This window comes from Leopardus geoffroyi, chromosome C2 (genome assembly GCF_018350155.1).
Source record: "Leopardus geoffroyi isolate Oge1 chromosome C2, O.geoffroyi_Oge1_pat1.0, whole genome shotgun sequence".
NCBI lineage: Eukaryota > Metazoa > Chordata > Mammalia > Carnivora > Felidae > Leopardus > Leopardus geoffroyi.
In genome coordinates, this window is record NC_059333.1 from 105043952 (window position 1) to 105057070 (window position 13119).

General features: G+C 39.0%; 1 long non-coding RNA gene across 3 annotated transcripts in view; it reads left to right on the forward strand.

The window, feature by feature from the left end:
• The window catches only part of LOC123611315, a 110236-nt gene that overhangs the window by 36264 nt on the left and 60853 nt on the right, over positions 1-13119 (forward strand). For 2 of the 3 annotated variants that reach the window (XR_006718582.1, XR_006718583.1), the window contains exon 3: positions 6619-7724. The exons of the other annotated variant lie outside the window; for it this stretch is intronic. This is a non-coding gene — a long non-coding RNA (uncharacterized LOC123611315). Of the gene's footprint in view, positions 1-6618; positions 7725-13119 lie in introns of those variants that run through there. 3 annotated transcript variants of the gene reach the window in all.

Genomic DNA, 13119 nt, shown 5'->3' on the forward strand with positions numbered 1-13119 from the left:
TCTAACCACAGTCCCCAGAACAGATGGAAACAATGGTATTGCCCATATATAGAGGCCAAGATCTGTGTCTACGAACGCTCCCTCAAATTCTTCAGTATTAGGAGCTCCAGTCCCCTCCTTGTTAATAAGCAAGCATGGGGGTCCTGGTAATGTAATCCTCCTCAACCGGGTTCTCAGAGGTGGCTAGCCATATGCAACCTGATCTATTAAGTAACTGCCTTGTAAATACACAGCAGCCAAGGGAAGTCCTTTCTAACTATGCTTCCTGTGGACTTTGAAATTTAAGTTCTGTTAGGTACACAGCTGATCCCAGCAATATGATAACGTTCCCTAGCAATCTCTTCAGCATTCATGTGATTCAAGCACTCAGGCACCTTGGTTCCACATCTGAGGTATGGGATGGAATACTTACCTCCTGACTTTTAAACAACTATCAGCTGTCCCCAAGCACATTTCAATTTCTTTTTAATACTTATTAATTTTTGAGAGACAGAGATAGGCAGAGCATGAGCAGGGGAGGGGGAGAGAGAGAGAGAGGGAGACACAGAATCTGAAGCAGGCTCCAGGCTCTGAGCTGTTTGTTAGCACAGAGCTTGATGTGGGCTCGAACTCACAAACTGGGAGACCATGACCTGAGCTGAAGTTGGAGGCTCAACTGACTGGGCCACCCAGGTGCCCCATCCCATGCACATTTCAATTTGCCCACTTGTTGCTAGCCAAGGAGGAGAACTGAGTTAAGGGAGCCATAGAACAGCCCTAATGCATAAGTCAGTTTATCTTGTTAACAAAATGCATTTTGGTGATCATAAATCTACTTGGCAGTCAAAGGATCACAGACTTTGGGAGATTTTCCATCTTCCTGGGGAGTGTGAAGGAGACCTTGCCTCAGAATCAGATCTGTTAGTCCTTGCGCTAGTCTTGTGGGCCTTCTCTCAAAATTACCTGCCTTGGCTTTCAGACCTTCAGTGCCCGATTTCCCTTTAAGCTATAAATTAACTTCCTGGCTTTCTGATCTCTTCTGTTACCTGGCCTTTAATGACAGTATCCTCTTTTAAGCTTGTGTATTTTTATCTCTGATCTCTTGCATGGTGTGGCTCTGATAATTTATATTTTCATACTATTGCCTATTTTTTTCTTCATTTCTAACATTTCTCTGGAGTAGTCCTGCTCACTATAACCCTTACTTAAGATAAAAGCCATGTACAATGATATGTATGTGTACATCTACATGTAAATATTTAATAGCAGACTACTGAGATAACTCTGGTTATCTCAGAGACTGGTTAACTTTTCAGAATACGGTGTAAACTCTCACATTAACTCAAACACAAGGTAATCAGCTTTCTTTTGGCTTAGATCAGCTAAATCAGTCGTGAAGAATAAAAAACCCACAAAAAACCAGAAGTCCATTCACACGTTAAGGAGTCCTCCTCAGCTGTCCTTTTACCCCCTTCCCTGCAGCCTTCTCAGAACATCTGTATGGAAGAGGTAGAGGTTTTTTATTTATACTGAGCATGATTATTAGAATAACTCCTGTCAAGTCTTCAAATGGATGCTTAAGTCTTTCTAAATATATCTGATGGAAACTTAAAAAATTAGATCGCAGTTACATGGTTGGCCCTTGAGATTCACATTCTATAAAGGCAGATATTCAAAGACGAGGGGAATTTCTTTCTGGCTTGGAACCTCCCATCTCTGACTCTGAAACCATTTGAGAAGCAAGATGACTCTGCAAGTTGGAACCAAACAAAAGGGATGTGAAACATTCTGCTGCGACCAAGTATTTCCTTTTAAGCTACAAAGAAAGGCAGATTCAGCACTTACACCAGATTGTGAGACTTTTCCTTCTCAGATTAGGTGCTTTCTTCTAACAAGTTAGACAAGGTCCAAAAGCAAGCTAAATTAATTAATGTCATTAAATCTTGAAAGATACTGCAACAAAAGCATATCAATGTCATGGATATTGTCAGTTTCCAGGTTCTGGCCTTGGGCATACTATTGAATGTCTTTATTAATGTGTGTGTATAAGAATATTAATGATTATTTGAACCTAATAGTATTTTCTTTGTCATACAATTACTGGTTAATGTTTAAAATAACAAATGTGTCTTCACACCTAGCTGCAAAAAATAGCGAAAATCCACCCCAATCCAGAGAAATAACCAAATGACAGTTCAAGTTGCTCTTCCTAATACATGATATATATTAAGAACCGTATGTCTTGAGTCACTGAAATGTATAAAACCAATTATTACATTTGTAAGCCTGGAAAAAATTCAGGACAACAACCTGATGTAATAATAGTAATAACAAAGCGTTTATTTTGCAATGAATAGGTTTTCCGAACCAGAGTTTTAAGCAGTCACATTTCTCAGGCGGCAGTAATGCTATTGCCATGGATTTTCCGGAGAACATTTCACTTCGTCGTTATTTATAACTTAGCTCAGCCTCTTTCTATTATTTGTATTTAAATATAGAGAGAAATCTTTTCCCATTCCTCCTTCTCTGGATTTTTCTTTTCAACACCCACACAAATCCATGAGTCATAAATGAGACTATAAAAATGAATGGTCCCTGTCGCACAAGAACACTCTTTGGCCACCCATATGAATTTAGATGATATAATTGTCAGGGTAAGTTCAAACTGCAAATGAAACAATGTCTATGTGAATTCCATTCACAAAACCCAGAAACTGGGAAGTTGAAAGATTGTCTGTATGTTCTAATACAAAAAACAGATTTTATACACACACAAACATACCATTTCTGATTCTAATCTTAGCTCTCTGCTTCCTGATTGATTAGGTAATCTATGACCATCTGTGAGGCAGACATAACAATGTCTGTCTTGCCTCCTCCATGGGGTTGTCAAGATGCTCGAATGCAATAAAATACGTAAAAGTGACTTTACGAACTATAACGTGCCATTGTAATTTTAAGGTGTGTTTATTACTGTTTTCTTCAGCTAAATTAATTGTATAGGCAGAAGAATGACTAGGTAGTGGAGTGAATTGACAGGAAGATTATGAATTTGTCCGCTACTACAAACATATTTAATGCTAAACTTAGTCCCCAAGGATCTGATAATGAATTTGGTCCTGTAACACAAAAAGACATAATTGATCACCATAAGTCAAGTCCAATTCAACCTGAAGGATCCAATGATGAGTAAGTAACAAATGTCCAGTACAGAGAGATCTATTGCTTCTATAGATGAACTCAATTTACTTACATTCCAAGAGTGAGCTGCCCCTGCAAAACTCCGTCTCAATGATTGTGCATCTTATAAAATCTTACAAATGTTATTCCATCAATCTTCATAATAATATCTCTGTTTTCAAGATGGAGAAACTGAAGTCTTCAAATAACTTTCTTATTAATCCATGTATTAAAATTTGATTAGAGTTCTTATTGTATGTCATTATTATTGTATTTGGACAGAAGTTGTTAGAGTATTTAAAATACATTTTGTTATGGTTTATCAAATGTAGGGGTAAAGGTGTAAAACATGAAAAATTTTTTCAGTGGATGATAACATACATGGTAAATATTATAACAGTACTAAAGAATATGTACTGAAAAGTTAGCGGCCCTAACAGGGCAAACTCCCAAATACTGAGTTCCCTTTCTTATAAGAACATACTTTTACTAATCTGATGTATCTATGCTTAGATATATTATTTTAAAAATAAAATACAAAGGGTAGCATACCAAGTATGCTGTTCCACATTTTTCTTTACCTAACAATACATGTTGGAGGTAGTTCCATACCAATGCCTATAGATTTTGCTCCATATTTTTAATAGCTACATGTTTGGATGTATACTAATTTAACTAGTTCCCTATTTATGAATAATATTTTACTGCTACCAACAAGGCTGAAATCCTGTACATACATTTATCTGCATATTTTAAAAGAATGAATTAATATCCTCAGATTTCATAAAATATAAATACTTTACAAAATAAAATAGAAATAAAGAATCATCCCTAATTATTTTTAAGACTGGCAAAACCTCTGAATTGCTTTTAAGCCAAATGAGAAAAACAGGATTGAATGCCATAGTTTAAAGAAATTTGACCCCATACTCAGTAACACTTGGATGTCACATCTGACCACCCAAAAGTAAATTATTCTGCAGCCAAGTTAAGTGAAACTAGTGTTCAGACAATTGTGAACTTCTCATAAAAAGTAAACAAACCAAAGTTATCTTCAGCAAGCAGAAGGGAAGTGTGTGAGAAGATAATAGCTTTGCTAAATGAAAAAAAAATGGGATTTTGTTATTTGGACTTGCCTCTGGGGCTTTTCTGTGGCAAGTCTCAAGACATAATATAATTTCACAAAAATGATACGAAGTGTGTCATTTTGTGGTTCAAACACTAGCAGGAATGTGAAGTTAAATCTGGCAACCTTACAGTTGCAAGGCACTCTTGCGTTTCTTAAAGCAACTTTATTGAGATGTGATTTACATACTGTAAAATCTACTCAAAGTGAACATTTTAATGACTGTTAGTAAATTTAGTGAGTGTGTGACCATCACCATAATCCAGTTTTAGACCATTTTCATCACCTCAGCAAGATCTCTTGTGCCTGCTTACGGTTCATTTCCATCCCACCCCAGCCCTAGGCAGCCATTAATCTTTTGCCTGTCCTTAGAGATCTATTTTAGACATTTAATATAAATGGAATTATAGTGTGGTGTGGTCTTTTGTGACTGGCTTCTTTCACTTACCATAATGTTTTTGAGGTTGATTCCTGCTGTAACCTTCCTTATTAGTATTTTGGTTCCTTTTTATTGCTGAATAGTATTCCATGGTATAAATGTACACACACATTTTGTGGATCTGTGGTTCCTGCATGGTTAAGAGAAGAATAATGGATTTTGCCTATTGTGGGTTCTGGTCCTCATTTGTAAAGACAGCATGTCTCTGCATGTCTGTTTTCAGGCTGTGCCATTTGCTAGTGGAAAGAAAGCATTAAGAAAACCTGGGTTTGCTTTGGGGAAGTAGACTCAGGGTAATTTTTATTCTTATTTCCAAACTGTCTGTCTATTTATGAAAGCCTTAATTGGGAATGTTGGCTTGGGAGAGGCTTTCCTTTATAGAGGGCCTGCTGAGGACTGAGAAGAAAACATATCCTTCTAATTTTTTTTTATTTTTCTAATTTTTAAAAACTAAAGTTTTGTACCTATAATGCAGCATCAAAACTATTGGAACAATGCCGTATTAGAAAATGGTACACCCCCATTTTAGAAACTATTTAAATCATATTTTTATCTACTTTAATTTTATCAATTTATTCCCTTTCCCTTCTTTCGCTTAATAGTCATGAACTCCGCTCAGTGTGAGAGTAGGAAGGAAGCAAGAGTAGCCAATAAGAAAAAGAACAATGGTAAAATTTATGCCTGTATATTCAAAGAGAATTAAAATGAGGTGCGGGCTGCACTCAAGTCCTCAGACTTCTCCAGTTGAAAAAAAATTTTTTTTTAATGTTTATCTATTTTTGAGAGAGAAAGACAGACCGCAAGCAGGGTAGGGGCAGAGAGAGAGAGGGAGACAGAATCTGAAGCAGGCCCCAGGCTCTGAGCTGTCAGCACAGAGCCTGATGCAAGGCTTGAACCCACGAACCATGAGATCATGACCTGAACTGAAGTCGGATGCTCAACTGACTGAGCCACCCAGACACCCCAAGACTTCTCCATATTGAGCCCTGACACTGAAGTTGGAGTTGAGAAGTGGTAAATTTTATTCCTGTTTTTGTCACTCAATCACAAAGGAATTATGAAGAATTTACATAATGATTTTGCATCTCATTTTTTGCCTTTGTGAAACAAACATTTGCCATCTGAGAGGCCCTGGTGGTGGCCTTTTTAGCTTCCAGGGGAGGGGGGGTAAAGTCCTCAGATGAGACTGGCTGTCAGGGGAGGGGCTGCTTTCCCAGTGCCCCCATTCTCCTCACTGCGTATCGGGACTACTTTGGTGGTGGTCCAGCCGACATAGTGATGGAATGGAGAGGGGACCGTACCATGTGCCTATAGGCCGGAGACCCTCCAGAGCATTGTCACCACACCCATATGGGCCCCATGCCCCTCTGTAAGATCTGGGGAAAGCTGGGCTGACCAATGATTCCCCTCATCCATGGCTTGATTCAGAGACTCAGTTTCCTTTGCATTTTCTTCATTGTTCACCTGCTATTAGTCTTTCTTCTTTGATGGATGCATTGTTTATCTGACTTTTCGGGAAGGGGCATATTTGCCTAAAAATGAATTGTACTCATTATTATACCACCTAATTCTAGGATGACCCTCTTTGCTAGTGAACATGGCACTGGCCCCAGTGGGTCATTCTGGGGTCTGGTCCTGCTGTGTCTCTTCCTAAGGGCCTCCTCTTGAAAAACCCGTTTCCCAGAGTTTCTGGATGGAGCAGATACACAATGTGGCATAAAATGGATGCGAAAGACTCTGAAATTGGTGCCTCAGTGTAAAAAAGTCAGCTACTTTAGTGATTATTTATCTTATCTCTGTTGCTTTTATGGCTCTGTAGTTTCCGAGGCCTGATGGGAAGGCTGGAGTTCTCTAAAGATGAATTGCACTTAACGTCTCTCGTTTTTTTCCACAGCCAAACCGGTGTGATTTCATCAGGATCCTAATTCCTTTCATTGGCTTAACAGCCACATTTCCTACCATGGATAGAGACAAGGGGGATGGGTGTTTTTTATGGATTTTTCCCTTTGGCCATATTTCCAAGTTGTAATGCCGCTTACACTTTTGTTAGAGTTCTCTCAAGGAAGGTTTCTAACGACCCTGCTTGCCAGTGTCCTGTTGGCAAAAGGATGTGTTGAGAGCCAGCCAGTCATAAAACTCTGCTGCCAGGAAATGAGGCAGCAGCTCACAGACTGAGAGATTAGAGCCGCGCTCCAGGCTGTATTCTTCCCTGCTCCACTTCTGATGGACTTTGCCATTTCTGCTTATTTAAACATGTATTGTTTTCTTCTCATACCAGAAGTGAATAGGTGCTTGTAAATAATTCAAACAATCCAGAAATGTATAATTTAGGAAGTCAAAAGTCATCTGTAACTCCTTCCTCATAACTACCGCGAAGGGTTTGTTGAGCATTGCTCCAGGTTTTAAGGCGTATATACTAACATATGCATTCGTTTTTAAAAGTGGAATCAAATTAGACACACGGTTCTATACCTTGCTGTTTCACTTCACATTACAGATGAAAACTTTTTATCTTTAAATTGACCTCAACTGTGTTGAAAGCTGTGGACATACTACACTTTAGTTAGGCCCCTACTGAAGGATATGTGGGTGGCTTCTAATATTTCAATATTATAAAATGTACCGCAATGACAATTTTTGTTTATATTTCTTTGCAGGCCTGGGTAAGTGTTTGGCTGGATAAGTCCCTAGACATTTCTGCCTATTCTCGAATAATGTTAAATTTTTAACTGCAAAAAGGACAAAGTGTGTTGCATTTTATTATTGGAGTAATGACTGGTGAGCGAAGGCAGTTTGTTCAAACTAAAGCATGTGAATGAAATGTGTGGATCATTTTCCACATTTCTTGCCAGCTCTCGTGGTTGTGAAAAACATAACAACTCCTAACCCCACTGGCTTACTTCCTGGATTCCTTGTTAAATAGAGAAATGGGGGGCACCTGGGTGGCTCAGACAGTTGGGCATCTGGCTTTGGCTCAGGTCATGATCTTGCGGTTCATGAGTTTTAGCCCCGCGTCAGGCTCTGTGCTGACAGCTCAGAGCCTGGAGGCTGCTTCGGATTCTGTATCTCCCTCTCTCTCTGCCTCTCCCTGGCTTGCTCTCTCTTTCTCTCTCTCTCTCTCTCAAAAATAAATAAAATTAAAAATTTTTTTAAAAAGGGAAATGGATCTGGGATAATAGATTGATCTGGTTCTGGAACTGGTGTGATGCCATTAATTATTAGAGAGTCAGTACAGCCCAGCAGAGGAGAGGCAAAGCTCTAAGGCCATCCTGACTCATCTCACGTCTCTGCTCTACTGCTTGCCTGCCTTGCTGATCGTGTTTTTAGAACTAGAAGCAGTGATAATGTCTACTTCATAAGATGCTGTGGGGATTCAGTGAATTAATATCTACTAAGCACTTAGAGCTATACTGGACATAATCGTAAGTACTCAGTACGTGGTAACTATCAATATATTTGAAACCAAAAATGACCATTTATTGACCACATAGTCTGTTCCACACATGGGGTAGGCACTTCAGTTAGACTGTCTACTTTAATCCTCACAAAACTCTGCAAGCTGGGTATGACCATCCCTATTTGCAGATGAGAAACTGAGACTAAAAGTTTAAATAATCTGCTCGTTTCTGTCCACTAGTCAATAAAGATGCTGCCTCTCTCTGGTAGATGAGAACACTCCTTGCATGTAGTGTGTTTAAGAAATCTACGGCTTGTGTATGAGAGTGGCCGGAAAGGATTCCACATGAAATTCTTCAGAACCAACCAATAGTATATTCAGAGACAGGATCTGAAACCGTGGTCTCCCTACAGTAGCTGTGGATTAAGAGTGGCATCAATACACCTTAGCCACAAGTATTTGTAAGAAAACTCCATTTGTGTCTGATGTTGGTACAGACACAAATATTTTTATGTTGGTAAAAATAAGTTTTATGAAGTGAAAGCACAAGCCATATATGTCGACTGTTTTTGTTCCTGTTGTTTCTTCAGGCTGAACTGACATCCTTTCTCTCTCTCAGAATCCTCTGCTTCACTTTCTTGTCTTTGACAGTCAGCAGATACCCCCTGCTCTGAGAAGCCTCATCATTGAGAAGGTGCTGCTTGTCCCTAAAAGTTCCGCGCTCTCATGAAGCAACAGTTCAGGTGATGGTGTTTGCGCTCTGTGGTGTGATTCACGCAACTGTCTTCCATCTTTGGACTTGATCGACTTGAGGAAAGAGCCCATTACTTACCATGTCTTTTTCATTCAACATATTTTTTTTTTTTTTTGTTAAGCTTCTACTAAATGCTAGTCCATTTGTGCACTAGATTCTATCCCCTTCTATATGTTCAGGACTTTGCTCTTGCAATTGTCTTTTTTCTCTCTCATACCTGGATCACTCTCATCAGCACCCAAGCATGTGGTAGATAGTATCTCTCATGTTACCAAAAAAGGGTCTTGCATCAAGTTTGCCTCTATCTGTAGCCCCATTTCTCTATTCTGTTTTGTGAAATGCCCCTTAGAAGACATGCTTGTGCTGATGTCTTACTTCCTGACCTCCCAGTCCCTTTATAATCCATTCCAGTTCAATTATTCTTCCATCGCCATCATTCCCTGTGACCCCTCTGGTGAAGTCACCAATGGCTGCCTCTTGGTCAGTTCTTGACCCTCCTGTTCTGTGACCTCTCAGTCTCATTGGGCACGGCCCTACCACTTCTTCCTTCGTGAAAGATTTCTCTGAATTTTTACAAGTCCATCTACTTTCTTATCAAAAAGTTTTCTTTTTTATAAAAATTATACATGTCCCATCTTTTCACATTGGTTCCCTGCTTTCCCACAGTTCGCATAACATTCATCTTTATATTCTTTTTGGTCCTAGAGCACAACGTCTAGTATGAGGAAGATCTTTTTTTCTTTTTTTTAATGCTTATTTATTTTTGAGAGAGAGAGAGAGAGAGCAGGGGAGAGGCAGAGAAGAGGGAGACAGAGAATCTGAAGCAGGCTCTGCACTGTCAGCACAAAGCCCAATGTGGGGCTCAAACCCATGATCTGTGAGACCAGAACATGAGCTGAAGTCACACACACAACTGACTGAGCCACCCAACTGCCTCTTGTATGAGGAAGATCTTATGAATTTATATGGAGTTACTTCATATATACATTAAAAATGCAGATGTATTTAAAAATTGTTTTAATTGAAAAAAATTTTAAAATGTATTTAAAATTGTTCCATCAAGAGTGTAGGAGCAAATAGAGTGGAGGAAAAAGGAATGAAGAAAGATTTCTCTAAGTATACCTTTTCTGTAGTTTTAACTTTTGAATTTCCTAAATGTTTTACATATTCAAAAAATAAACAAGTGTATAATAAACAAACCCTAAGATTATATCATTTTTTTAATTTGAGAGAGAGAGAGCATGGGGGAGAGGGGCGGAGAGAGAGAGAGAGAGAAAAAATCTTAAGCAGGCTCCATGCTCACCATAGAGCCCAAGGTGGGGCTTGATCCCACAACCCTGAGATCATGACCTGAGCTGAAACCGAAAGTCAAACACTCAACAGACTGAGGCAGCCAGCCAGCCAAGCTCCCCAATAAACCCTAAGATTATATAAAAAACAGAAACAACTGAATATAAGTGTATAACAAATGAATAGCTTGGGAAAGAAAAAATAAATTCAACTAACTTTTTTTTTCCCAACGTTTATTTATTTTTGGGACAGAGAGAGACAGAGCATGAACAGGGGAGGGGCAGAGAGAGAGGGAGACACAGAATCGGAAACAGGCTCCAGGCTCTGAGCCATCAGCCCAGAGCCCGACGCGGGGCTCGAACTCCCGGACCGCGAGATCGTGACCTGGCTGAAGTCGGACGCTTAACCGACTGCGCCACCCAGGCGCCCCTCAACTAACTTTTGAACACAGCACTCTTCATATTTTTTAGTGGGGTATATTCTGAGAACAAAAGGAATGGCAAAGACATTTTAGACTTACAGTAGATTTGTGGTAAGTAGTGGTATTGGTGATGTAATTTTGAAACAATTTTGTGTATATTACGAGTTAGATCAGATTAATGAATACGGGTGCCTGGCTGGTTCACTCGGTAGAGCATGCAGCTCTTGATCTCAGGGTGGTGAGTTCAAACCCCATGATGGGTGTAAACACATACTTAAAAAAAAAAAAAAAGAATTAATGAATACACTAGTATTTTTATGAGTCAGAGTTTTCACCATGTGTAAGAGAGAGACACAAACATGGAATGGGGGGAGGCTAAGGGAAAACCTTCTGCTGCTGGATTTGAATGGGAAATAATAAATAAATCTGTGTGTTTAGAAACAAGGACATGCACTTGCAGAAATGAACACACCTAGAGCTCAGATGATGATTTCTGAATACTATTCCTCCTGAAAAGGAACAGGGTACTTTGGGGAAATGTGTGATTCCATGTCAAGGACAGAGAAAATACGACATCAGTCTGGAAAATTCTGTTGTGTCAGAAAGTAAGAAAATGCTCAAAGACTGATGAGGTCATGTCAAAAACCACAGCTTGACGGGTGTCCCACAGGCCAAATCTGACAATATAAGCATCAAAAAGAATAATGGCAGTAGTGGATGGTAATGATTGAATACAGAAATTTATAAGGGCATTATGATAATAAATAAATAAGAAAGAGAAAGAGGACGAGGAAGAAAAAGGTTTCTTTACAGTAGAATGCCAGATAATAAATTTAAAACCAATTATAAAATCATTTTGCAAACCGTGATTTAATAATTGTGTGAAAGGGTGTTGGGAAACAGAATGTAGACATGGTCTCACAATATCACCACAGATTACTTATTAATTCCAAAGGGAATAAGTATCTCTATGAGAGATCTGGCCAACAACCTTAACCAAATGATCAAACATAGTCCAGGGAATAGTGAAGAACCCGGAATTAAACCCAGCCTTACGTTCTGACTGATATGGGGCAACAAGAAGTACACAGTGTTGCCTACAGAATGTTCTTGCCAAAAATGTTTAGTCTGGATGTAATCAGAAGGAAAAATTGGACTAATCCAGAACATGAGACCTTCCACAAGACAGCTGGCCTCTTAAAGAAAAGCAATATCTTGAAAAGCAAAAATAAGGCAGGGAGACTCTTCTAGAATAAACGAGTCTGGAGAGACTTGGCAGTTAAAGAGACTGCTGTAAATGTTTTTTCAGAGACAATTGGGGAAATTCGAATATGGACTATATGTTAGATATATTATTGAATTAAAATTAATTTTCTGTGAGGAAGGGGAAATAAAGAGTTGCTTCCTTTTGCAAGATGAAAAAGTTTTGGAGATCTGTTGCCCAACAATGTGCATATAGTCAACACTACTGAACTGTGCACTTAAAAATGGTTGAGATGGCAAATTTTATGTTATGTATCTCTTACTACAATTGAAAAACCATTTTAAATCCTTAAATGGCCTACATAAGGACATATATAAGGAAATACATGTTGAAATACTTAGGAATCAAATGTCAGGCTATCTGCAACTTTTCTTTCAAGTGGTTTAGCAGGGAAAAAAGTGTGGGTGTTGTGGTTATGTGTGTTGAAAGATGAGTAAGCAGCAAAATGTTAACAAATGTTGAATCTAGATGATGGGTATACAGATGTTTGTTATTCTCCTCTGTCCGCTTTTCTATAAATTTGAAAATGTCCAACTAAATATTTGGAAAAAAACAAGGCAGTTTTTTCAAACTGCATCCTGTTTTAATTTGCATTTCTTTTGTAAGTCAGGTTGAATATCTTTCCTCATGTTGACACACTAATTCTCATTTTAGTTACATGACAGGTCTGATATGACCCTTTATTCTTCAGTGGGGTCTTAATTATTTCTTACCTACTTACATAAGCACTTTATAGATATAGACATTAAAAACTCTGAGCCATATTACTACAAATATCTTTTTCTCGGGCTATTTTTCTTTAATGTTGGAGATCCTGGGTCTCTCTGCACTTTTCCCTGAGTAATCTTACCTAGTCCCAAAGCTATATGGGTCATCTATATGCTAATGATTTCTAAATTTAGATCTATAACCATGACCTCCCTCATGTTTTCCAGCACACATGTTTTCCAGTAGTTTCTTACTACCACTCCTGGCTAAAAGAAACCAAGGTTCCTTGGTTTCTCCAAGGTTCCTTGGAGAAATGGCTGATTCAATGGAAAAAGTAGGGAAAGCCTAGAAAATCTTGTATCCAAAAGCAAGGAAGGGTTTGGAAATCTGGGGCACCTGGGTGGCTCAGTCTGTTGGGTGGCAGACTTCGGCTCAGGTCATGATCTCACAGCTCGTGGGTTTGAGCCCTACATTGGTCTCTGTGCTGACAGCTCAGAGCCTGGATCCTGCTTCAGATCCTGTGTCCCCCTCTCTCTCTGCCCCTTCCCTGCTCATGCTCTG